Genomic DNA, 27241 nt, shown 5'->3' with positions numbered 1-27241 from the left:
GTCAGGTCTCTCACTCTTTTTTTGATAAGAAATACATTTGACTGAAATAGATAAGCATGCAACTACTAAAGACTTGAAGAGAGAAAGTGACATATTGGCACCAAAGGTTATATATCTTTGGTATTAATGATACTTATGAGTAAATAAAATGGGAGGGGGCAGCTGCAGCGGGAGACATACAACATCCCTAAGGCTTGGTTATGTTTAAGTGCCGTGGCTCTACTACCATTGGGATTTTCAAATATTAATCTGGCCATATTTCACAGTCGGCTACCCTGGTTAAAATGCAAGCAAATGTGCCATTGGTGAAGGTGGTGGGATGCAGGGAATCAAATAGCACTTGTCTACACTCCTCCGAACAATACAGACAGGTCCCTTTTTGTCATGTATGGTAGGTAAATCCCATGCAATATTTTTATGTATGTGTGAACTCGTAAGTTCACAACTGTCTCCTCTTGTGAGTGAAAGCATTTATGGGGGAAAAAAGCTTTAATTATTTTAAACTGGAAATATATATGTGTGTCATTTTAATAGTGACTTAACTTATAATTACAGTCTCAAAAATGGTTTCTGTGTGTCCCTTTTATCCTAGTTACTAAATTAGGTACTTTAATACATTATGAAAGCCTGTCTTTTCAGTTAGATACAATTTTCTATTCATAGTTATTTCAAGATAATTGCATTTGGAAATAGTTAAAACATTAAAAACAACACCAGTATAATATAATTTTAGGGGCAAAATTAATCAACAAATCAGAACATTTTTAAAACCATTTTATTTCCTTGTCATAACATTTTTAGAGAAGACAAGATTTTTTTTAAATGACCTAAAAAAGCCCATCAAGAAAGGTAACAAAAAAGGCAGACCTGAATTAGAGGGCACTAAGATGAACGTTTTGTAGCCTTAAATATCACCACACTAGGAAAGTAAGCCATTTTTGTTCTGTTCAGTGACTAGGGGCTAGACAACTGTAAAAATCAATGTGGGAGTGCTTTAGATTTGTGGGGTAAATTACATGTGCTTGGCCGCTCCATTGTATCTGCCCTATATTCTATACAAGATACTTTAGATGGAGCTGTCACATAATACATATACTTCATATTGATTTTTATAGATTTAACAGAACTTGAATTGAACTCCATAATAAAGCAAGAAGAGAAACTATATCTCCTTCAAATCCCTAATACTTCAACTATTCTTGAAATTAACTAAATGGTACCTCCCAATTCTGAATCACGGAGGGAGACAAAAAAAATCATTTGATTCCTGATTCTCCTTCCCTTCTGTTCTGCTTCTCTTATTTACATTTTATCTTAACTTCCTTATATCTTTAAAAGTATGTTAATTCTTAAAGAGTTCCCAGGAGGGCCCATGAATGGGCAGTGGGAGCCAACTGAACCTTTGAGAGTTGCTGGAAGTTCCAAGCAGGGACCTGTCTGTTGACTGTTTTTTTGAGTTTCCAACTTGCTTTAGTTTGGCCTTGCCTTGCAGTGATTTTTAGGTTGATGTGAATTCTGATGCCATTTACATAAAGTATCTAAAGCCACCATAATGTTTGAGCAAGGGTTTGGGGAGTCTGTGGTTATGCTAACGGCAACCTCTCCCAGCCAGACACTACCTATGAGGCTCCAAACCATCCCAGTGGAGAGAAAAGCAGTTCAGCCCCTACTCAGAGAAATACTATGAGGTGGTTACAATCAACTCTGGATATGTAGGTCTTGGGCTGTAGGCAGAGCTGTACATACCCTTAGAATTAAGTATTTATTGAATACGGAGTGGGCTTACTTCCAGAGTGAGTCTCCAAGAAGAATATGGACTTTGTAATTCTAGTTAGGATGTGAAATGACAACAACATCAAAAATCAAGGAACTGTCTTCAGAAGTGGCAGTATTAAGGACTCCTCTGATCCAGAAATGCCTTGGGCAGAAGGATGAAATGTGGGATAAAAGGGATTCATGTTCTGGTGGCATTTCAAAACCATTTTTCAAGTATTTTAGAAACTATAGAATATTATAAAGAAGAAAATGAAATCATTCATAAGACCATCACCCACATGTGACATTTGTAGCTTCTACAATATAGGATATGTGATACAATGAAATATTAAGAAACAGATTATTGGTCTCATGGCAGTATTTTAATGTGACTAATTCTATATTAAAAATGTTACTTCAAACCTCTTCTGATTTTTTAAAAAAAATTTTTTTTTTTAACGTTTATTTATTTTTGAGACAGAGAGAGACAGAGCATGAACGGGGGAGGGGCAGACAGAGAGGGAGATACAGAATCGGAAGCAGGCTCCAGGCTCTGAGCCATCAGCCCAGAGCCCGACGCGGGGCTCGAACTCACGGACCGCGAGATCGTGACCTGAGCTGAAGTCGGACGCTTAACCGACTGCGCCACCCAGGCGCCCCAAACCTCTTCTGATTTAAAAATAAAAAATATTATGAGAAGATCTATTATTCTGAAGTGACTTGGAGCCTTTTTTTCCCCATAAATGAATGAATGTTAAAGTTATCCAAGATAAAAAAAAATATCTATTTTCCCATGAGACAGAGTTTTGAACTCTACTTTCTCAATGGTGAAAAGGTCTAGAAATAACTCTTTCCCAATGACTATGAGATAAAGTTTTTTAGTACTACTTAGCACAACTTCTCTCTCTCTCTTTCTCCCTGTATGTGTGTGTGTGCATGTGTGTGTGTAAACACATTTGACTTTGGGAACATTTATTATGGTAAATAAATCTTGTCAATCAAACATTTTCTTAAATGAGAAGAAAATAAGATTAAGGGAATAGACATGTATCAGACTACTCCAAACCTCTGTTAAAGAACACAAAAGATTTGAAAAAAAGGAAAGATACCATTTTCTTGATTGAGAAGACTCAATATGATAAACAGATTATTTCTTTCCAAGTGCATGTAATACAAACAACATAAAAACCCATCACCATTTTTAACCTTATAGACTAACCATCAAATTTATTTGGAAGAATAAGTGTGTTATCAAAGCCTGAAAAAGTAGAGAAAGAAATTTGAGAAAGGACTTCTTTTCTGCCAGGTGACAAAGTATATTGTAAAGCTTCAGTAATTAAACAGTGTGTGCCCTAGGGATTTGTGTCCCCTGGGTCCCCAGTTCTGATGATGTTCACACTTAAACTGTAGTGTCCTGTAGCCTACAGCACTCTCCAAACCCCAAGGGGGAGAGAATAAAATTGTAGCAACAATGATGAGAGACCTTTTCTTCCTACCAGTCTTCCTCAAATTTGCCTCCTAACAAAGGACCAAGGGGTAGAAGAGACAGTGATCATAGGAACACATAAAGAATGGAGAAACCTGATGCACTGTTCTTCCATCTTACAAAGAGGTAGAATTCATTTCAAAAGGGCACAGTGATGGGTGACTGGGTGGCTCATTCGGTTAAGTGTCCAACTTCGTCTCAGGTCATGATCTCGGGGTCTGTGAGTTTGAGCCCCTCCTCTGACTCTGTGCTGATAGCTCAGAGCCTGAATGAAGCCTGCTTCAGATTCTGTGTCTCCCTGTCTCTCTGCCCTTCCCCTGCTCACTTGCTCTCTCTTTCATGAATAAACATTTTTAAAAATTTAATAAATAAATAAATAAATAATTTTTAAAAGGGCACAAAGAGAAATATTTTACACTATTCCCAACCCCCATTTCCATTGCATTAGTCAAAGTTCTAGTAGCTGTGCCTTTAAATAGCTTAAAATCCTCCCCCAAATAGTTATTTTAAAACTCTAACACCTTTGTAGAAAAGAAGAGAAGACAACCCTGCACCCAAAGCTCACTCAAGCTTTTCTGGAACTGATTGTAGAAAAAAGAATTATCTTAATATGATTTGAAAAAGTAGAAACTGTCACATGGCTTTTAGTCCTGGCCCTGGTTCATGGATTTCCCAAATTCTACCCAAAGAGTGAGATGTTAGTAAAACACACAAAGCAGTATAATAGAAATAGACTCTGGGAATTTGGTATTGATAAAAGTGAGATTTTAAATAAATAGCATTGCTCTTATATACTACTGGGATGAATGTAAAATTGGTAAGCCAATTTAGAAGTCAATTTTGCAGTGTCTGTTTAAATGAAAGACATGTGGAGCCCATGACCCAACAATTTCACTTCTCCATATCTCCCTGAGAAACACGGCCACATGTACATAACAAGACAGGTACAAGGATGTAGCACTATTTGAAAAAAAATGAAAATTGTAAATGACCGTCAGTAAGGGACTAGCTAAAGGAATTATACTATCTATATGGAAAGGATGAGATAGATCTCTTTATACAGACACAAAAAAATCTCCAAAACATGCCATTGATGATTTAAAAAAAGGAGCAACTTTCAGAATATCACTACACAAGGTATTATATGCTGACTTATATATACCTCATACATACACCAATCATCATGAAAAACATCACATAAATTTTCATTAATCTTTATCTCAAGCCATACACAAAAATATATTTCTTATGGATTAACAACCTAGATATGACTTTTTTTAGAACTACAGAATTACTAAAAGGAATTATATGAGAATATGTATTTAACTTTGCTAAGCTTAAATAAAGGCCAGAAATTATAAAGGAAATTTCTGACAGCTTTAACTTTATGACAAAATAATAGCAACAAGCTTCTGTATTGGAAATACCACCAAGAAAAATTAAAAGAAAAATTGTTGAAAGGAGTTTAATGACTGTAGCATCTTTTAGGGAGAAATCCATCAATATGTACGTGTAAAACACACACACTCTGTATACCCCAGCAATTCCACTTATGAGTTTATGCCAAAGAAATAATTGTACAGATTGTCAGTTATATGTGTAAAAGGATGTTCAGTACAGTATTTTGCATTTATAACAGTACATAAAAAGGGGGGCAGTAATAAGTAAATGATTCAGCAGATAATGATGCTTCCATATGATGGAATACTATACAGCTGTTAAGTTGGATATTAGCATTAACCTTTGTTGAGTTCCAATGGCAAACTCTGAGTTAAATGCCTTATCTCATTCAATCTCTCCAGCAATGCTTTGAGATAAGTATGATTAGAATTCTTATTTTAAAGATGATAGGGCTGAAACTTAGAGAGCTTAAGTGGCCCCAAAACATACACTGTCTCAAAATCTGGAATTTTTGGAAGATCTGTATATAATGACAGAAAGATATTAATGAAACACAGATATGGAGAAAAGGAAGTTGAAGAATAATATATATAGCGTGATCACATTTATGTAAATAAATGTAAAAGTCTGATGGTGAGAGAGAAACATGTCAAAGTGGTGGTCTCTAGAGCGATGTAATATGGGTGTTTTTTCCTTCTTTTTACTTAACTATATTTTCTGACTTTTTTCAGCAAGGAGCATATATTGCACTTTCAAAAACAATTAAATAATTCTAAGATAAAACCACTAGTGTTTTAGAACAATTAAAATTATTATTCTAGCAAAGATAATTATTTAAAATGCAGTTTTGAGACTTAGTATGATTTTGCCTGCAGAACACATTCCAGTTGGTAGATGCTCTGTAAGTTAGAATATGAAAAGAGAGCCAGGCTTTTTCAGTGGTAAAAAAAAAAAAAAAATGATATACCAGTGGCGAGATGAAAGCTATCTCTTTCTATTGTCTAATTACCTAGAAGTTCTGGTACTGTTTTAAAGAACATTGGAATAATAGTTTTTGGCCAGGCTAACATAAATTGTGGGTTTCTTGACAAAAAGGAGAAACAAAGCAAATTACTTTAAACTTATTGTCTCGGGCACCTGAGTGGCTCAGAAGGTTAAGCCACCAACTCTTGGTTTTGGCTCGGGTCATGGCCTCACGGTTCATGAGTTCAAGCCCTGCGTTGGGCTCTGTGCTGACAGCACAAGCCTGCTTGGGATTCTCTCTCTCCTTTTATCTCTGCCATTCCCTGCCCCTCTTTCTATCTCAAAATAAGTAAACTTAAAAAAAAAAAACCCTATTGTCTCCATTTTTCAAACACCATCCTCTGAGATCACATTTTCTTTTTCTAGGCAATGTGCTGATCTAGGGCATCCCCAGTCCAGTGGCTGTGCCTGCCAGATCAGTACAATGGAACCTGCACTTGTCACTTCCTGGGATGTAGTTCCTGAGACAAAATTACCATCAAACACGAACCCTCAACCCAACCATGATCCTATTAACCACCTCTGCCATTATTTCTTTTCTTTCTCTTATTCTTTTCTTTCTTTTTTTTTTTGTCAAGTTTATGTATTTATTTTGAGAGAGAGAGAGAATGTGCATGCACCCCCAATGGAGGAAGGGGCAGAGAGAGAGGGAGAAAGAGAGAATCCCAACTAGCTGCCACGCTATCAGCACAGAGCCTGAGGTAGGGCTTGATCTCAGGAACAAAACTGTGAGATCATGACTTGACCAGGAAGCAAGATGTCGACACTTAAGCAACTGAGCCACCCAGGCACCCCTCTTTCTTTTTCGTTTTTAAGTCAAATCAGGTTAAAATGAGTATCAGGAGAAAGGCGTGAAGGCACTGTAACGAGACACTGCAATTCTACACTCTCAATTGGCAGATATGTTAAATGGGACCTGAAGTATCAAAAGATCCCCCAGATCCTATAGCTAGAGTCAAAGCTAGAACTGGAATTTAGGCCTCCTGACTCCCCCTGACATCGTTTTTTTGGACAACACTAAGTGACATTTGATCTGAGGGGACTGGTGTATGATAAACAGGTAGGGTTTGCCTCAGGGGTAGTGTCAGGTAGAAGTGAGGATGTAGTGAAGAGACAGGGGTGCAGGCAGACTGTAGACACGTACGCTTTAATAGTCAGAGCCACTTTCTTTTCCCTTAACCACATTTTCCCCGAAGATGACAAGCCAACGGTCCCCATGTTGTCGATTCCAAAATGCCATATGCTAAGGAAGGCTTGTGTCCACCAGTGAAAGGGCAAGGACTGGGAGGAAAAGAGCAACAGGTGTTTTCTCTCTTCCCCTCATTTGCAATTTGATTGAGAGATATCTAAGATTGGATTGAGGCACAGATAACCACTTTCTGGTATGATTTAAGAAAAGCCGCCCTCCTGCCCCTAATGTGTGTCCTCTAATGACTTGCTGAAGTGCTTGATATACCCATATTGAAGACTCATTCCTTTGGAACAAAGTATTATTAACGTATTCAATATTGGAGAAATATTTATTAAGAACCTATGTGCCAAACACTGTACTTGGTGCTTGCCCGCCCTCCCCCCAGCAGAGAAAGGTGATGCATGAATAATAAACAGTCTCTGTCCTTAAAGCTCTTAAAATCTAGATGGGAATCAGACAAGAAACAAGATAATTTACATTAAACATGATGTGTTAGCACATGGTTAGGATGTTTGTCAAGCTTTCGGGACACCTGAAGGGCAGGTGGCAGGCAAAGCAGGAAAGAACAAAAGGAAAGTGAGACAAACCAAGCAGCAGACAGAGATAGTTCTGACAGGCCCCAGAGCTGCAGAGAAGTGGTGAGATGAAGACAGAGGGTAAACACAAGCTTGCATGATCTATGCTCCCATGATCTATTCATTATATTAAATGTATAATGTACCGGAAAATGTGAGGAAAACATCATCCGTAGTTGACCACAGCTTACATTTAATATAATTCTTTTTTATTGTGTGTATTTAAGCTGATTATCTCATTAAAGCTGGGCTTGCTATTTATTAGTAGATACCTTCAGGTGCCCATTCTGACCGCAAAGCACAAGCAACTATGTTAACTAACCCAGTTTTCCGACCTGTTAACGTACAGTTTTAAGTTTATGTTCAGGGTAATATAGATTTCAGGTTTTGAGCTGAAAGGAATCTCAGGGATTAAGGTCATTGCCCTGGATCAGTGGTTCTCAAAGTGTGAACCTCAGACCAGCAGCTCAGGCTTCACCCGTGGGCTGGTCAGAAATGCAAAATCATAGACCCCACCCCCACCTGCTGTATATGAATTTCTGAGAAAAGGGCCCAGGAAAGGGTGCTTTAACAGATCATTCCCATGCACATACAAGTTTGAGAACCAATGCTGGAGAACACATAGCTAGCTAGTAATAGTCGTGAATTTACAGCAAGACTGGGGGAAAACATGTCTGATGTTGCCTACTGTGACTCACACACTGACTTGCACAGAGTAGGTACTTAATAACTGCTTGTTGACTGAAAGAACTGTCTCCTAAATTCTCCCAAATTTCCGGGCTTTTCCCCATACTCTTTTGAACAGCATGGACATTAACTGTCATCTTGTTAGAAAAGTAAGAATGTCAGGCCCTACCCCATATCTACCTGTAGTTTAAGATCCCCAGGTGATACATTTACACATTAACGCTTGAGAAGCAGTACTCTAGGGAGGCATTTACTACTCTTAATCCTGTGTAGATGAGCTTTGTAATAAGTAAATTTCAATATTAACTTTATATGACACTCATTTACTCATTCAATAAGTATTTCTGAAGCACCTACTGTGTACCCCGAGGGGTGGTGTGGAAATACAAAGATGAAGACATGGTCTCAGATTCCTTAAGAAAGTCTCAACAGCTATACTACCAAGCAGGATATGGTAAGAGTTTGCTGAGCTTTCTGAGGTCCCCCTTGTGAAGACATTGAAGAGTATAGTAGAAAGACCCTCCTTGAAAACAGAGAGGCCTGAGTCCAAATCCAGCCAGGTGATTTTGGGAATGTTACTGAGACTCTCTGAAGGTGACATCCTCATCTACAAAAGAACATAATACCGATGTTTCAGGGTTGTTCAGAGGAGAGTATGTACAGCTCCCAGAAGAATGTCTGGCACACAGTAGGCACTTGACAGTGGTATTGTTGTTGTTCTTGTTCCCAAAGTTCCCTGTGCCCTGTGCCCTGTCTCCCTTGACTCTGGAAGATGGCAGTAGCTACTTGAATGTGGCCACACTTGGGAGTGGCTGAATATGGCCTAATGAGGTCAAGATCTTCATCACCATCATGTAGCACTTTCTTCATATTTCAATCTCAAAATGGCACAGTAAACCTGAAAATTATGTGCGTTTTTGTGAAAATCACTTACTGATCTGCACAAAACAAACAAGATAGCATCAAGTTAATTTATGATTATACGATAGTATAGATCTGGTTATTTTGAAATAGTTTGAATCTGGACTGAATAAGTGAGTTTTCGTTAGGATAATTGGTATCATTTACACATGGTCTCCATTCTTCTCATTCTATCTAGATCAATTTGAACTTGAGCTCAGCTTATGTCTGGTAATGCCAGAAGCCAGGCCCCTTGGAATCTTTACTCTGCCCTCCTTTCTTCTTCCTTGCCCTCTTCCTCATCCTTCTTCTTTCCCTCTCTTTCTCTCTCTTAGCTACTAAATTTTTCATTCACTTCTCTTAAGAAAGAGGCTTTACTCTAGCACTGTGCTGCTAAGAAGATGAATAACTAGATTGGCCTGATATCTTACATAAATTATAAAGCAGTCAAAATACTGGTTCAAAATGGTGGTGGTCTAGTGGACTATCTCATAGTCCTTAAGAGGTCTTCATAATTTGTAAAGGAAAGATGACAATATTTTTTAAATGTTAAAGATTCATAAAATAGTAGATGTTGTACCCTCCTATTTCTCTAAGGAAAAAAAAGCAAATGTTTCAAAGCCCAAAAGATTCTAAGGAAGAAGGGGGCAAGAAAAAAATCTTTACAATTACTCTTGAGTACGAAGTTCTTAAAATACCAAGTGTCTCATCCTCCAGTGGACAGACCAACACAGAGGGAGCCCCACACAATCAGCATTGCTATGTAGTTAAAGTGTTCCAGGGTGGTCTTGGCAAACAGGGATGTATAGCCATCCTACTGAAAGACAAGCAAGGATAAAAATAAGATTCAGAGAAGAGGTGATGGCAGGCAAGGAGATATGGACAAACGATATTTTCCTGCATTTAACAGACGTTTGATCAGATAAGCATATTCATAAAATCAAATTCACTGGGTTACAACTTGATAGGATTTTAGCAGACTGCTTAAAAACCTGCCTCATCTCACTTATTTGGCAAGCTCGGCTACACGGAACATAGCCTGGACCTGAGTCTCTGAGTGGCAAGGCACACCCATTCATAGAAGACACAAAAAAGAAGCCCCTTAAACTTTCCCTCAAAGCTTACTGAATCTTCCTTGAAATGCAACTCATTAACACATTCAGTTAACTAACACTAGCCATAGTCCGTAGAAATAAAAAGTTGTATATCAGGAAATATAATGGGCTTAGCACACTCATGAGCTACAGAGGCCCTGATAGCCTCATTATGAAAGAATAGACAGAAGAATCACAAAACACAGTCTCTGTGGCCTATAAACCTATAGCTTCTGAAGACACCACTGTTATACAGCACAGCACAATAACCGATGTTCATCATTATGATCTTGAGTCATCAAGAAGAAAGTTATAATTGAAGTAGAGAAGCAGTGTAGTGACATAGAAAGAACATTGACAATGGAATCAGAAAGACATAGGTTGCAGCCCTAACTCTGCCGTTCACTAGGTTTGTGATCTGGGGTAAATTATTTAATCCCGCTAAACATTATTAGCATTAGCACCACCTGCAAAATAGGAAGAATACCTACCTAAGGTTAATTATAATGACGAATTGTGGCCATGTTTTTAAAAGGTCCAGTACTGTGCCGGCCATGTGGACCTCAATCAGTGGAAGTTATTCATAATAACAATAAGTTTTATATGTTCTATTTAAGAAGAACATTATCCTGAACGGCAATGGTTGCTAACTGATCCAGTTTAGGGCAGCAGATACCATGGCTTGCTTAGGCATAAAAATCAGATAGCCAGGCATGGTCATAAAGAAAGAAGAAGAATATGAGTAATAGATCCTCACAGACCAACAGACCAGAAAGTGGTTGGGGACTGGATACGCAATGATATCTCAGGGACTAAGTTCAGGCAGTAATAGACTACCCTGGATAACAAGGTCCTCTTTCCAAAGTTGGGGTCTAGAATCGGTGGCAGATAATTTGACCAGCATGCATAAAATTTAGAAGAAATTTAAATAAGGGGTGCCTAGCTGGCTCAGTCGGTAGAAGATGTGACTCTAGATCTAAGGGTCATGAGTTTGAGCCCCATTTGCACGTGGAGCCTACTAAAAATTTAAAATAAAAGGTTCTTTTCATAAAATATTAGACTTGGAATTCTCAGAGTAAAATATATTTATAAGTGAATTGCACTGCCTTGAGAAGTAGTCAGTTTCCCATCAACAAAAGAGTATTCAAATATAACTTAAAAGCCTCTTAATATGGGCATCGTTAAATAGATGTAAGCACTGGCTGGAAAACTGAATTAAATCACCTTACGATGTTCCTTTCTAAAACTAAAACAATATTTCACTTATGTGGAATAATTTAGAGATTCATAAAAATGCGAAGTAAATGAGATGCTATTATAAATAGTTTATTTTTTCTGAATATAAAGTGAATGTAAGTTAATTGAAGAAATTCATAAGGTATCAAAAAATATACACAAGAGAAAATAAATAATCATGACCTACTCTTCCAGAGATAACTATCATAAACATTTTCTTTCAGTCTTTCTTCCATAGATTTTTTTTCCAAAGTTGAGAATATATTGCACATATAATTCTTATCCTACATTTTTTTGCTATGTTATATCATAATCATTTTTGTGTCATCATAAAATGTTTGAGGCAGAATTTTATGATTGAAAAATATTACATTATCTCAATACATCAAATTTGGGCTCCAAAATCACATGCCTAGGCAGGAATCCTGCTTTTCCATTTACCAGCTGTGTGAATTTGAGCAATTTACTAACACCTCTGTGCCTGTTTTCATACCCGTAAAATGTGAATAATATCTACCATGTACTGTAAATGTAGTACTACCTACCATAGTTTTATATTAAGAATTAAATGAGTTAATACATGTAAAATACTTAAAAGTGTGTCTGGTACATAGTTAAGTATTCAATAAATCTTAAGGATTATTGTTGCTACTCATTTTCCTAACATGAGCCATTTAGGCTGCTTTCAATATTTCACTCTAATAAATAGTTCTATGATAAACATCTTTATAGCAAATGAGTTCTTAAAGAGTTCTAAACTCTTCAGCCATTAATTTTTTGTATTTGTATCAGCTGTTCATGTGAGCTATAAAACAATGGATGAATAGGTGCTATTTACCTGTAACCACTGGCTTTGCCAATATATTTTTTTAAAGAAAAAATAATGGCTGTCTCTACTGTTTTCTTTGTTATTTGTGATACAATACATAAAATTACTGACATTTAGTACATGCACAATGCTGTACAATTTGTCAGTACGTTTTGAGGCCACTCTTTCCGAAGACAGTCCATTATAATGCACAGAGTGAGAGAAAGAAAAAGTAAACTTTATTACTCTAAAAAGTCTCTCATGAAAGAGGAAAAATAACTTACTCATTCTCAAACTTCCTGGAAACCATTGGGTCCAATCACCAAATTATAATCACCTTAAATGCTTTCTGGAATGTATATACATGCTTATTAATGCTTCAATTGCCTTTATCTGTGGAGTCAGGAGGAGGACAGTCTAGAGAGAACTAACACCTAAGGAGTCCTGTTCAGACATTGTGGAAGATGGTAACGTAAATTACCCTACATAGTCCTTACAAAGAGTACAAATTATAACTCCTGTCTTCTTTAACACAGATGAGGAAGCTGAGGTATGGGGACATGAAGAAATTAGTCTACATTTATACAGCCAAAAAGTAGCAGAGGGGGGCCTGGCCGGCTCCATAGGTAGAGCATGCAACTCTTGATCTCGGGGTTGTAAGTTCGAGCCCCATGTTGGGTGTAGCGATTACTTGTTTACTTAAAAATAAAATCTTAAAAAAAAAAAAAAGTAGTAGAGATGGGACTCAAACTCAGACCTACCTGATTTCCCAAGGTCTATGCTCTTTTCATGACACCATACTGCTGTGTTGATATAAGTACATAATACTTTTCTAAGAGAAAGAGATTCTCTGAAAGCTACAACAGAAAATCCAATAACCATCTAGATAGAAAATAGCAAGTCTACAAACCAGGGAATCCAGTTTTTGCAGCTTTTCTTGATGGCTGACACCTTTCTTCTAATATTTCATCCTCCTCTATTGCTGTCAGTTCATCGCTTGGGTATCTCAACACCCCTGAAAGGGTTATTCTGAGTGGATTAGGCACTAGCACTCTGTTTTATGCCAAAATACACACAGGCTTGTTGACCCAACAAGAAACTGCTTGTAAAGCAGCTTTACATAAACCGAAATCACAGATCTCAAAAGCTTTCTCCCTTCTTCTATCACAGTTATTTTTTTCATATTTGACAACAAACATACACAGACTATCAAGAAGAAAAGGAAAAAATGTTTTTCATAGGAAGAGTCACTAGAATTCAGTGATAGAAATTCACTACCAGTGAAAAGTAGAAAGTAAGAGTATTATGTTCATAATCTCATTCTATCTAAAGCCTTGTTTTCTGTTTTGTTTTGGTTTGTTTGTTTGCTTGCTTGCTTGTTAAAGTAGGCTCCACACCGGGTGTGGAGCCCAAGGCAGGGCTCGAACTCACAACCCTGAGATCAAGACCTGAGCTGAGATCAAGAGTGGAACCGACTAAGCCACCCAGGTGCCCCCCCCCCCCCCCCGGCCACCAAACCTTGTTTTTTATTTGCTCATGTTCTTGAGTTTTCCACGATGCTTAATGTCTCATTTGCAACACGGGAATAATTTAAAACCAGTGGCTCAGGAGCACATAAAATCATATTCATAGAGCACTTTGCTTTTAGAAGGGTTAGAAAGTCATCCATGCAGATATGGAGCCCCTAGTTCTGTGCTAAGCACATTTAAAGCAAAGTGATTATACTGACTAGGCATTGGCTGCCTTATGAACACGGTTCTCTCATCCAACCAGTGCCGAGTGGGTTGGTATATTGTGGCTGCTGAGTTCAACCTCCCCTAGTGCTAGTGTGGCCAGGCTGCAGGAATGCCCTGTAATTCACTAATATCGGAAGCCACTAAACTTTAATATATTATATATTAGATAAGTTGTATATTCCTGCCGTCCTACTTCTCTGTTCTTAACGTTTTTTTTTTTTCTGTGGAGGTCCCTGTCTGCTTCACCTGCTCTTATCTTACTTTTCTTGCACCTCCCCAACTCCCATTCTACTCTCCGAGGCAGTATCTGGTTTTCTTGAGATATGACTAACCTTCAAGGAAAAAGAAAAGCAGCTAACAAATACTGTAAACCTTACAGGAAAAAAATTTCTTCTTGGATGACCACAATTGAGAAACTTACTATTTAGTCTAAACAGAAATGATTGATTTTAAGTTAACCTTCAACTTTTTTAAGTGAGACCAGAGTTCCTACTCCTGTCTCATGTTCAGCACTTTCAGGTCGGGGTCAGCATGTGTCCATAGAACACAATGCTCTCTTTTTTTCAGAGTGACATTCATCTGCCCAGACAAAATTAACCCCATCAGCAGGAACAAGTTCACAAACAATAACTGTGCAGGTGCACAGTGAAAATTTAGAATCTTCCAGGGCATTTTAACCACAAAATTGTGAAGAATTAAGTTTCTCTTTCCCTCCTTCCCTCCCTGTCTCCCCCCAACTCCCAGAATCATATTATGTGTAATTTGAACATTCCACATGTTTAATAGTAAAAAGGCCCTGGGATGTCACCTCAGTCTGTCAGTAGATAAAGAGGAAGTATACACAAGAAAAAAGAAAGCATCAGAGAGGGATTTTATAGTTTATCAAGATATGAATACTAGTAACTAGTTATTAAATCAACAACAACAACAAAAGAAAGCATTGGGTATGATTGTCATACAGAAAGCCTCTGGATTTCCTTGAATGACACTGTGACAGGCTGGTGACTTCCAGATATTTGCACTGGTAGGACACTCAAGGCTCCTTAAATCCCTCCACTGACATGGTTGCTTATTCCACTTATGGACTGTATAATTCAATTTTCTAGGGTGTGACTATAGACTATGAAAAAATCTGCTTGTAGAATAGTTTGAGTCAAGCAAATTGTTAAGAAAAAATAATTGAGACCTATCCTTTAGGCAGTTTGGAAAATATAGAATAATAATTCTATAGCCAAGAATTTATCCTGATGAAATACATGTGTACAGAATGACACATATACAAAATTATTTGTGGTATCATTGTTTCTAATATACTGGAAAATATATTGTAAAATATTGGAAATGACTTAAATGCTCATTATGGAGGAATTGTTTAAATAAACTATAGGCGATCCATGCAACAGAATATGGAGCCATAGAAAAAGAAGAAGCTCTATAGAAATTTATATAGAAAGCTCTACAAAAGCTAAATTTAAAGTAGCTGAGAAACTACACAAGAAACTAATAACATCAGCTGTGAGGAGGGGAATTAGGTGGCCAGCGATTAAGGATGGGAGAAGAAACTTTCTACATTTTGAATGTTGACCTCTAGGAAAGAGTCTGGTTGGTTAGATCAAAATAATGGATGGACAAGGCCTCCAAAAGTAAAACTGCTGTGAACATTCCTCTTATAAATGCTCTCAGACTCCAAGATTTAAAAACTAGTAAAGTAAATAAGCCAATCAACAATAAAAAGGCTTTATATAGTCTTTAATATTTGTATCATATATTGCAAGGCAATTTAATGTTTTGCCTTCACACAGTTACAATTACACTATGTAGACATCATTACTTATTTTATCAATTAGGAGAGCAATTCTTTATTCTTTTAGATATATTATGAGCACCTACAAGGTACCAAATACCAGTTTAGATTCTGTAAATTCAGTGTTGAATAAGACAGACATAGTCTCTGACCTCCTGGACAGTTCTGGTGCTGTAGCTATTAAGGACAAAAAAAAGTTCCTTTTTTAGAATGATACATGCAACACTCAATAGCTGCTTTCCCAGCTCAGTAAAATAGTAAACATTCAAATGTGAAATGAAAACAGCTGGAGCAGCTGGCTACAATTTAACTTAACATGAAAAAAAAAAAATGTCCTCAGACATAGATTACTTATTCTCTGCACACACATGAGTAACTCCTGTTCCGGAGGCTCAACGTTAAGGATAGAGTGGGACAAGACCCTGTCTTTCTCAGGTCTCCACCTCCTTCCGGGACGTGCCGACTTTTCCTCAGCCCAGAAAAGGGAGGACACAGGAGGAGTGCTTATAACAAGGCTCCATAATTTATGATTGGATTAAATGATCATTTGCTGGATATAAGCTGTTTGTGTGATACGTGCTCTATTTTTAGAGAGTCTAGGAACGTGTTGCTTAAAACTCGTGAGAAAATGATTGCACAGTCCCTATTAAGATTCATTAGCATACTTGCTCCTTTTATTTGAGTTTAGACATACAGTCATAAATCTCTCCAAACTAGCAAAGCATTCTTGAGTGAAAGGTGACATAGGGAATGGTCTTCAAAAAAGCAGCAGCAGTGAAGGGAGAATGGGGAAAATGCGGTGGGTAACGTCAGCCCCAGTGCCTCCTTCGTGCATAGAGACATTATATGTTAGAAATAAGATGCTCTCCCACCCAAGACAACCAGAGTCAGGGGGGGAGAGCAGTCCCCAGATGAGGGAATAAACAGCGAATTGGTGTACATTCCGTGCAAGCCTGAGTAAACCACAGGAAGGAGACATCGGTGAGGCCCACTGGCTGGGGGACCCCAGATGGCAAAGATGGAGAAACGGCAGAATCACAAACAAGACATCTAAAACATGTTGAATAGGTAAAATGGTATCATCACTGATCATTTGATAAAGTGGGGTTTTTTTTGCCTCCGTGATTTTTTAAAACAATTATGGGACATACATTCTTGTGCAGGTACGCACAAGTTTCACAAGCACAAAGCCTTTGGGAAAACGATACATACTTTGCAAAGTCAAGTTCCTTTGCTGAATGAGAGAGATCATTTTGGAAGTGTTTTTTGAGAACATTTAATCATACATAGGAAAGGAAAGAGCCTTTAGTATATCACTGCATTTCTTTTGGCTACCAGGGTAGTGGCTATGATTTGAAGCAACTCTATGTCACTAACTTTATGCTGTAAAGAATTCCAGTCTGCCTCATAGTTTGTGAGACCACACACTTTCAAATGTCTAGCACACACAATAGAAATAATTAGTGAGTGCTGTACCGCATGCGTTGAAACAGGGGAGGAGACACAAAAATATGTTAACATGAGATGAACTAGTGACAGCAAATTTACTGTCCAAAATTCTAATATCCCACAGAAATAGCCCTGTGTTGGCTACTTATCACATATATAGTAGACACCAAAATTTTTTATTTGTTAAAACCATCTGTGCTTTTGTATATTTGAGACTTAAATCATGAAGATGCCAGTGCAATTCTCTTATGGCAATAGCCCATGAAATGGTATCTCTTTCGGTTTATGGGGAAATTAAGTCCTATAAAGAGAAATAACAAAATCAAAATCTTATATGTAATCATACTTCAAAAAAGCTAATCTGACAAAATGGTAAATTTTCATGAACCTCTCTCATACATTTTCCTTACCAAATTTTGGCCCTTTGGCCAAATAACTTCTAAGCACCAATAATAAGCCGTTTGTTTTTGGTAAGTATATGCTATCTGAAAGTAGGCCTGATGTAATACGGTGCAAAATGTCAATAGCATCTTTGAAAATTCATTTTTATAAGCAGGAAAGATGATACAGATTGTCTTTGAAATTGCTTTCCAACTCTATTGGTGATTTTAAGGAGCTAATAATGATCTTAGGCCCATAAATATGTAACTACAAGTGAAATTCTTCACATAAAGAAAAAGATCACTAAAGCTTTAGAATTACTAAGGGATTTAGGACCATCTTAAACCACAGAATTCCTAGTCTTCTAGTTATCATGTAAATTCCAGTAGTAGCAGCTGTTGGCCAATACAAAATCTTTTTAAGTAAATAATTCTGAATATCACCATCCATACTGTGGTTGCTAGAGCAATTGATAGCAAATAAGATTATGTTGCCTGGATTAAAAGAGGCCTTCAAAAAACTCTGAATTGATTAGCTATTCCTAAAATTCATCTTCTTGGTGTTCTGCACAATTCTCCACTGTTGCTTTCCCAGCAGCTACCTTCTCTTTCTTCTTTCATGTTCTTCATTCACCAAATATTTACAGAGAACCTTCCAGGCACTGGGACCAGAGCAACAAATAAGACAGGCAAAGAGTTCGTAGTACAGGTTTTAATTACCTTTGGGCCCTCATTAATCACCCACTGCTCACACCATTCTTAATTCATCAAGTTTGCAAAAGTGATCATCTCCTCTGTTTAATCCTAGATTTAGTTGGCTCAACGTAATATCTCATTTCTTAAAGCCAAGACTAGAAAATAATTTCACCATCATGGCAAGTGTGACCTTGCAATCTGTTAGCTTCTTCCTTAGCCCACCTATCCCAGGCTAAGGTCACTTTTTATACTTTTTTAACTCCCTTTCAAATTCACCCCATGTTATTTGTTGACCGTTTGAGTAGATTTATTCACTAGTTAATTTTTGTGTATATAGCCAATTATATTAATTGTTGATCTAAAGCAAATGTCTCAGGATGCTTGAGTGGCTTGGTTGGTTGAGGGTGCGATCGTTGACTTGGGCTCAGGTCATGATCTCACGGTTCGTGGGATTGAGACCCACATCAGGCTCCACGCTGACAGTGCGGAGCCTGCTTGGAATTCTCTCTCCCTCTCTCTGTCTCTGCCCCTCCCCAACTCGTGCGTGCGCTTTCTCTCTTTCTCTCTGTCAAAATAAATAAATAAACTTAAAAAAACAAATAAAGCAAATATCTTCATGTCTTGAGGGAAACATATTTAGTAAATTAAATATTTTGAGGCACTAATTCCTGAATTTTCACTTTTTATGTGGATGTTTTAATATTGTAGGAAATACATTTCCTACATTTCTGCATTTAAAAACTGATAAGAATTTCAGGGTGCCTGGGTGGCTCAGTCAGTAGGTGTCTGACTTCAGCCTCAGGCCATGATCTCACAGTTCCTGAGTTCAGGCCCTGTGTCGGACTCTGTGCTGACAACTCAGAGCCTTGAGCCAGCTTCAGGTTCTTTGTCTCCCTCTCTCTCTGCACCTCCCTCTCTTGTGCTCTCTCTCTCTCTCTCTCTCTCTCTCTCAAAAATAAATAAACACTTAAAAAAATTTTTTTTAATTAAAAAAAACTAATAAAAATTTCAAAAACCTAGAGAGATTACAGAAAACTGCCACCAAACATATGTTAAAAACAATTATCCATCAACACTGTTATGCAATAAACGAATGGACATTTTAAACATTTAAAAGTAGGATGTGACATAATCTTAGTGTAAAGGATAGTCCTAATTTAAAGTGAACCAATTTAATGATGAAAAATGCACCATGTTGTCTTAATATTCCTATTTTACCATAAATGGGTGAAAAGATGAATCATGAATCACTACTAAGGAACCACTTGTATAGATAATGCCAAGTTTAGACATACCAATTATTTTAGGAATTGCATTTGAAAGATATTTGTGAAAATTTTGCTGCCTTTATTTAAAATGTTAGATTAAATTATTAGGCTTTGCTGACCAAAATAGTCATATGTTCTTAAGACACACAAAAAAATCATACATGTGCTTCTAGGTGAGATTTTAATAAAGCTATTTTAGAAATGAGGAACTCTATCCTGTTCTTAAATAGTAACTTTTAAGAGCTTCCAACACTTCTCAGTGGATAAACCATTTTGAGGTTTTTCAACCGTGTTGAAGAACTTGGGAGATGTGTTGCCATTGTATCTCAGAGCTCAAGCTGGGTCTGTAGGGTAGTAAAATAGCTGTTACCTATTCAACAGTTTGATTTGCATGCACTCTCAGAAATGAACCCCAGATGTAGAAATCACAAGTTTCCGTAAACATTTTCGGGCAGGCAGACAATGTAACTTTTCTGCTAGTAATGAAAAAAACCTTTGACAGACTTCTCCATAGCTGTGCTCTGGCTCCTCCCATGTGTGAACGGGAGGCAGTCACTGAAGGGGAATTCTCATTCCAACCATATGTGGAAATGGAGCAGTGATGCCTCCAAGTTTGAAATGATGCCTTTTCCCAGAAATTTCTATGCCACACAGTAAAGATAAAAATGAATACCCTCCCCATTAGAATTATTTCTGATTTTTCTTCTAACTATAAAGGTCGATCTCCTAATTTTCCAAATAGAACATTTAAATTTAAATAAAAATGCCTGGGTGGCTCAGTCGGTTAAGTGTCTGACTCTTGATATGGGCTCAAGTTGTGATCTCGTGGTCAGGAGACGGAACCATGCATTGGGCCCCATTCTGAGAGTGGAGACTGCTTGGGATTCTCTCTCTCTCTCTCTCTCTCTCTCTCTCTCTGCCCCTCCCCCCTTACATGCACATGCTCTCTCGAAAAAAAAAAAAATAACCTTTAAAAATAAAATAAAATAAAATAAAATAAAATAAAATAAAATAAAAATGAAGTAATTTGATCCCATCATGTGGAATCAATTTAAGAGAGTATTGGCCTGAATTTTGTTAGTTATTAAAGTTAAGAGTCTTTAGGATAATAATTTTTACTTAGAAAATTAAGGAATCATTTTTATTTTATTTTATTTTTTTTCAATATATGAAATTTATTGTCAAATTGGTTTCCAAGGAATAATTTAATCATGGAGGTGTATCAAAAACAAATGGCTACAATTATGTCATTTATAAATACACATTTTTTCATCAATGCAAGCTTTAAAAAAAGTGGTGGATGGATTATTTTGTGTTAACACGTGTATATGCCCCTAAAGACATATGTCATACTGTAGAATTGTTCATCAAACAAACTGAATTGCATCTTTGCTCTGTTTTCCAATTACATGTCAGAAATTTGACACAATGGGGGCAACTGGGTAGTTCAGTAGGTGAAGCATCAAACTCTTGATTTTGGCTCAGGTCATGATCTCACAGTTCATGGGATCGAGCCCCATGTCAGGCTCTGTGCTGACGGTGTGGAGCTTGCTTGGGATTCTCTCTCTCTCCTCTCTCTCTGCCCTTCCCCTTCGTATGCATACTCTTTCTCTCTCTATCACTCTCTCTCTCTCTCAAAATAAATAAATTAATTTAAAAAATTGATACTATGTAAATGTATTTTGAACTTCTGTTTTTTATAGTTATAAGGGGGAAAAAAACCAAAACATAGGTAGGTGAGGGACACCTACCTGGCTCATTGGGTACGGTGTGTGACACTTGAACTTGGGGTTGTAGTTTTGAGCCCCACGTTGGATATAGAGATTACTTAAAAATAAAATCTTTAGGGGTGCCTGAGTGGCTCAGATGGTTAGGCATCCGACTTCAGCTCAGGTCATGATCTCACGGTTCGTGGGTTTGAGCCCCACCTTGGGCTCTGTGCTGACAGCTCAGAGCCTGGAGCCTGCTTCAGATTCTGTGTCTCCCTCTCTCTCTGCCCCTGCCCCACCCACAATCTGTCTCTCTCTCCCAAAAATAAATAAACATTAAAAAAATCCTTAAAAAAATAACAAAGTAGGTGAAAAATTTATGGTAATTACAGTATGTGACAATAGGAGTTTATAATAATTTGTATTATGTATAATAGTTCATAAGAGTTTGAGAAAACAAGAAGCTTTTTATTCTTATTCTTGACACACATTAAATATATATTATATTACATTATTATAACATATTATATTGTATTATATTACATTATATTACTTTACAGTGCAGTAAGTATATATTTTGATTTACTGGACTCTAAGTTCTTATGGAATGTTTTCTGACCAAGCAATTGGTTAGACATAGGAAAAGTATGCACATTCAGAAATCAATGGGTCAATTACAAAATCTCAAACTCTGGGCCTTGTCCTAGAGTTTAGCAATCCAGTTTCTGTCTTCATGTACACAGAGTTTTAAATAAAATTTTCAGTTTCCAGTCCATTTATTTGGCATAATATAGACCCTGTTATATAGTTTGTAAAAGAAAATGGGCATAATTCAGAACCACCAGGATCTCTTACAGACATGTGCCCATTCACATGGAATGTTTCTTCCTTCAAATATGCTTTTATTCAGGTCTAGGTAGTGGTGCATGCGTGGAAACTCACGTTTATGAAAATGAAAAGAACTAGGAAGGAAAGAAGGGTAGGAAAGAAGATTAATGTCCCAAAGAGAAAAGATAATGGAACTAAAAGTGAATTTTATCTTTTGTGTGCACCGTTATCAGAAAATCTACCTAATAGCAATACAATGTCATTACCCATTTGTTTCATTCATCCAATCAATATGCATTAGGTGACTACTGAAAATAAGATACCCTACATAATTTCAATTTCACTTCAGCAGAAAACAGAGGGATTCCTCTTCTTCCTATTTTCTATCTTAGTAACCAGAAAGGAGAAATTTAGTACTTGCTAGGTGATATAGAGAATTTTTTTGAGCCTTTAAAAACTGAATAATATACTCAATTTTTTTTTTCAAAATAAAGTATATAAAGACAGATACACAGTGAAGTCTCCCTCCCTGTTCCTGACCTGATATGCCTCATTGCCATTAACTCCTTCAACATGCAATCATTGTTATTAGTTCCATACTAACAGACAGTTAGTTATTTCTAAACTTTTACAAATACAACCAATATGAAAAAACAAAAATAAAATGAAAACTTTGTATAAATGCAATTTCACATAAATGCATGTGCAAGTCCTTCTGTAAGAAAAATTCCCCACAAGTGGAATTGCTGAGGCAAAGGGTAATTTGCAATCTTGAGAGATACTTCTAAATTGTCCTCTACAGGGGATATAACCATTTATACTCTTCTAAGCACTGTACAGTAATATCCTTTGCTCTATAGTCTTGCCAATATATTATCAAATTTAAAGATTTTGTTGATTCGATAAGTGGGAAATGGTACTTTATTGTAGCTCTAATTTGCACTTATAAAGAGTGAAGTTGAGCATCTTTTCATGTGAAAGAGCGATTCATATTTCCTTTTCTGTAAAATATGTTTATAAGCTCCATCCATTATTCTCCCATAGCCAGGAGTTCTTTATACATTAAGGAGGTTAGTCCTTTGACATAAGTCACAAATATTGTCTTTTGACTTTATGAAATGGTTATTGTCATGCAGAATTGCTTTTTTAAAGGCATTTTTTATCATATAGTTTCTGAAATCATTGTTAGAAATACTTTCCCCACTCTGACACTCAAAGGTTAAAAATAAGTTCTGACATGGAGATTTCTAAAACTACAATACAGTCAGACTAGGGAATATAATTCAAATCTCTCTCTCTCTCTCTTTCTCTTTCTTATTCCTCCCTCCCCTCTTTCTCCGGTAACTTCTGGGTCTTCCTCCCAGATGTTGTTCTGTATCTCAAGTCAAACTCTACTAATTCAGTAACGCTTCTTCAATTGTAAGGAGTGGGAAGAGAAGGAAGCTGAGAAAGGGTGTTTGAATTTGAGAATTCTCAAAACAGCTTCCACCCTAGCATATATCAAGACAGTCACACAAAACCCTCCTAGCATTGTCACTCACCACGGTGCAGGGAGGAAAGCCAGTTTCATTTAAGAATGTCCTTGATGGGGGCCTTGGTGGCTCAGTGGGTTAAGCTTCCAACTTCGGCTCAGGTCATGATCTTAGGGTTCTGGAGTTTGAGCCCCGCGTCGTCGTGCTCTGTGCTGACAGCTGGGAGCCTGGAGCCTTCTTCAGATTCTGTGTCTCCCTCTCTCTCTGCCCCTCCCCTGCTTGTGCTCTCTCAAAAATAAACGTTAAAAAAAAGTCCTTGATGAATCAGTAGAAGTTATTGATTTTATTAAAGTTCAACCCTTGAGTATGAGTCTTTTTACTATTCTATGTTAACAAAAAGTGCATGAAGCACTTTTCATGCATACTGACTGAAGAGAGAAGCACGGGTATTTCCTCATACTTTAGCCATTGAGTTGCAGACCAGACTACTCACTTGCACCTTGTTTCACCAAACACCATTTCTATTTGAAAGAACAATTGGCAAACAAACCATGGTTTATTCAGACTTGAATATTTGGTGTTTTCTCGAAAATAAACAAAGTGAATCCGTAACCTCAAGGGGGAAAAAATGACAGCATTGTTGCCAATGATAAAATTTGAGCTTTCAAGTAAGAATTAAAATTTTGGAAAACTTGTATCCGTCACTGTGAACTTCACAGCTTCCCAATGCTTAAGTGCTCTTCTTACGACATCGGTGTCATAATTAATGAATGTGATTTTTTTTTATATTGTATAATGATATGCACAACTCAATGAACCAACAATTTCCAAAAGACCAGTATGTGAAATTACAAAATCATGCACGGGTAAAAGATTCATCAAAGTCCAAGACGTGCCTATGGATTTTAATATAACAAACTACAAAAAGTTCATTGATAGTACTTTCAGATTTCACATTGAAAATAACCTTTAAGAAACTAACCACTTGTCGAGCTTTGGTGCAGTATCAAAGAAAAATATCCACGACGATCTGAAAAGGCTGTTATAATACTCCTCACTTTTCCAACGACATGTCTGTGTGAAGCTGGATTTTCTAGATACACTTCAATCAAAACAACATTTCACAAGAGATGAAATGCAGAAGCAAATATGAGAACCCAGCTGTCTTCTATTAAGTCAGACATTAAAGAGATTGTTACACATGTAGAATGATGCCACTCTTCTCACTGTTTGTGTTGCAAAATATAATCATTTTTCATCGTTAAATATTATGTTAACATTTTGTGGTCTTGTGATTCTTTTTTAAATTATTAAATAGTTAAAGTTTTTATTTCTAATGTGGTAAATAACACAAGTTCTTTGGAATCCTCAATGATTTTAAGAGTATCAAGGATTCCCGAGACCAAAATGTTTGAAAGCCGGTGAAGTTTGTCTCTCAGATCACTGAACCTCCAGATCAGTTATGAGGCCACGTAAACACCCTGGGTGGTAGGTAGGCACATAATTATAATTTTACCTCTCTGGTTGGAATACCGTGAGCCTGTCTTAGGAAAGAACAGGAGTAGAGGAGACACCCCCAGAAATGCATAGTACAAGAAAAATGTTGCATTTGTTATTACAAAATGATATAGGACAGACATAGCCGTTGTAGCAAAAGATTGAAAACCACCTAAATGGTTGGTTCATTGTTATTGTTGTTGTTTGTTTTTGAAACTTAGGTGCACAGACAGCAGGTTGATTTAATTGTTGTCTCAGTTTCTCAGTGTGTTATCATCATGGGTCCGTGCAAGATCCCTTTTCTTCACTTTATTTCACTCTTTAATTTTCACTCTCATTTCCTCTCATTCACCTATTTTAAAGAGATTGCTATGTATCTTTAAATGTGTGAAGCATTATAAAACAGGTATAGTGGTTTTGTATACAATTATGTACATCGTATTTAAATAAATAATATTGGGGCACCAGGGTGGTTCAGTTGTTAAGCGGCCGATTTCACTCAGGTCATGATCTCACAGTCTGTGAGTTTGAGCCCCGCGTTGGGCTCTGTGCTGACAGCTCAGAGCCTGGAGCTGCTTTGGATTCTGTGTCTCCCCCTCTCTCTGCCCTTCCCCGACTCATGCTCTGTCTCTGTCTCTCTCAAAAATAAATAAACATTAAAAAAAGGATAAATAAATAGTATTTGTGCTGTAATTCTCATTCCTATTTTTTCTTTCATGATTAATGTTTTTTTTAACTTTCTCCATGATCAGTTAGCTCATTGGCTTCTTACTGCTGCATAGCATTTCATAGCATGCACCCACTGTATTTTTACTTATTAATTAAATTCGCTTATTGGACACCTCAGATGTATCTATGTACCTTCATTAGGGACGGGTACTATCACATCCAGAAACATGCCCCACTCAAAGTTTTGCCAGTTCTCTGGAAAAAGATATCCATGAGAGGGATTGCTATGCATATGATCACTTTCCAGAAGGATTGTACAATTTATACCCCGAAGGATTGTACAATTTATACCCCTCCCAGCTGTTCTGAAAGATCCACAAGCCCGTATCCTCTCCAATATTTGCTAAGCCACCTTCTGATTGTTGCCATTCAAATACAGTACTTAAAAAGCGATATTTCCTGGTTGCTCTACTTTGAATTGTACCTCTTTATAATGAACTTCAGCAGCTCATCATATATTTTTTTATTCATTTAGGCCTCTTCTGTGAACTACCTGTTTACCCTCTTAAGAATTTTACAAATTGTTCTCTTTGATTTCCTACCTCGTTCTTATTGATTTAAGGAGTTCGTACATATTTTGGAAATTATCCCTTTCTGGTTTTAAACACTGCGATGCCCTTTCCCAATCTAACATCGGTTTGTTAACTTTATCTGTGGCACATTACATTGAACAAAGTCCTCGGTTTTGGTATAGCCAAATCCACCCGCTCTTTTTTGACTTACAATTGGTGATTTCGAGATTTTGTTTAAAAAGCCTCTCCCTGGGGCGCCTGGGTGGCTCAGTCGGTTAAGCGTCCGACTTCAGCTCAGGTCACGATCTCGCGGTCCGTGAGTTCGAGCCCCGCGTCGGGCTCTGGACTGATGGCTCAGAGCTGGGAGCTTGCTTCCGATTCTGTGTCTCCCTCTCTCTCTGCCCCTCCCCCGTTCATGCTGTGTCTCTCTCTGTCTCAAAAATAAATAAACGTTAAAAAAAAATTTTTTTTTAATAAAAATAAATAAATAAATAAATAAAAAGCCTCTCCCTACCCCTTGGTCACAAGGATTTTATTTCACATTTTTCTTCTATTATCTTCATAGATTTATCGCTTAACATTTAGGTCTTTAATCTGTCTGGAGTCAACCTTTGTGTATTAGAGGTCTATGTTTTTCTCCATATAATGATACAGTTATTCTAATATCTAATAAACAGTTTGTCCTTTTAAAATTGCCATTATCATATAATAAGCCACCACATATACATGGATCTATTTCTGAGCTCTGAATTCTGCTTCATTGGTCTATTTATATTTTGCTGGGACAACAGCATCATCATTTATAGTATGTCTTAATATCTGATGAATGAGAGTGATACTATATATTTGGATCATCCTTATGTACTTATTTAGAGATTTCGGGGCCTTGAGTCATTATATAAATTTTAAAATTTGTTATGTTCCTCAAAAATCTTTAAGAATTTTGATTAGAAATTCATTTACTTTGCATGTATACTTGGAGAGGATTGATAACTTTACTAGAT

The 27241-nt window shown here is 37.0% G+C and overlaps 2 long non-coding RNA genes across 11 annotated transcripts in view; one reads left to right on the top strand and one right to left on the bottom strand.

The window, feature by feature from the left end:
• Positions 1 to 27241, top strand: part of LOC144617434 (uncharacterized) — a 728263-nt gene that overhangs the window by 639511 nt on the left and 61511 nt on the right. The gene's annotated exons all lie outside the window — the stretch shown is intronic.
• LOC132683421 (uncharacterized) overlaps positions 1 to 27241 on the bottom strand; it is a 55479-nt gene that overhangs the window by 3805 nt on the left and 24433 nt on the right. The window contains exon 2 of the long non-coding RNA XR_009612220.3: positions 23569 to 23787. This is a non-coding gene — a long non-coding RNA (uncharacterized LOC132683421). The remainder of the gene's footprint in view (positions 1 to 23568; positions 23788 to 27241) is intronic.

This window comes from Panthera onca, chromosome C2, assembly GCF_046562875.1.
Source record: "Panthera onca isolate mPanOnc1 chromosome C2, mPanOnc1 haplotype 2, whole genome shotgun sequence".
In the NCBI taxonomy this organism is placed as follows: domain Eukaryota; kingdom Metazoa; phylum Chordata; class Mammalia; order Carnivora; family Felidae; genus Panthera; species Panthera onca.
Note: the sequence above shows the minus strand (reverse complement) of the source record. Positions and strands in the feature narration are given on the sequence as shown.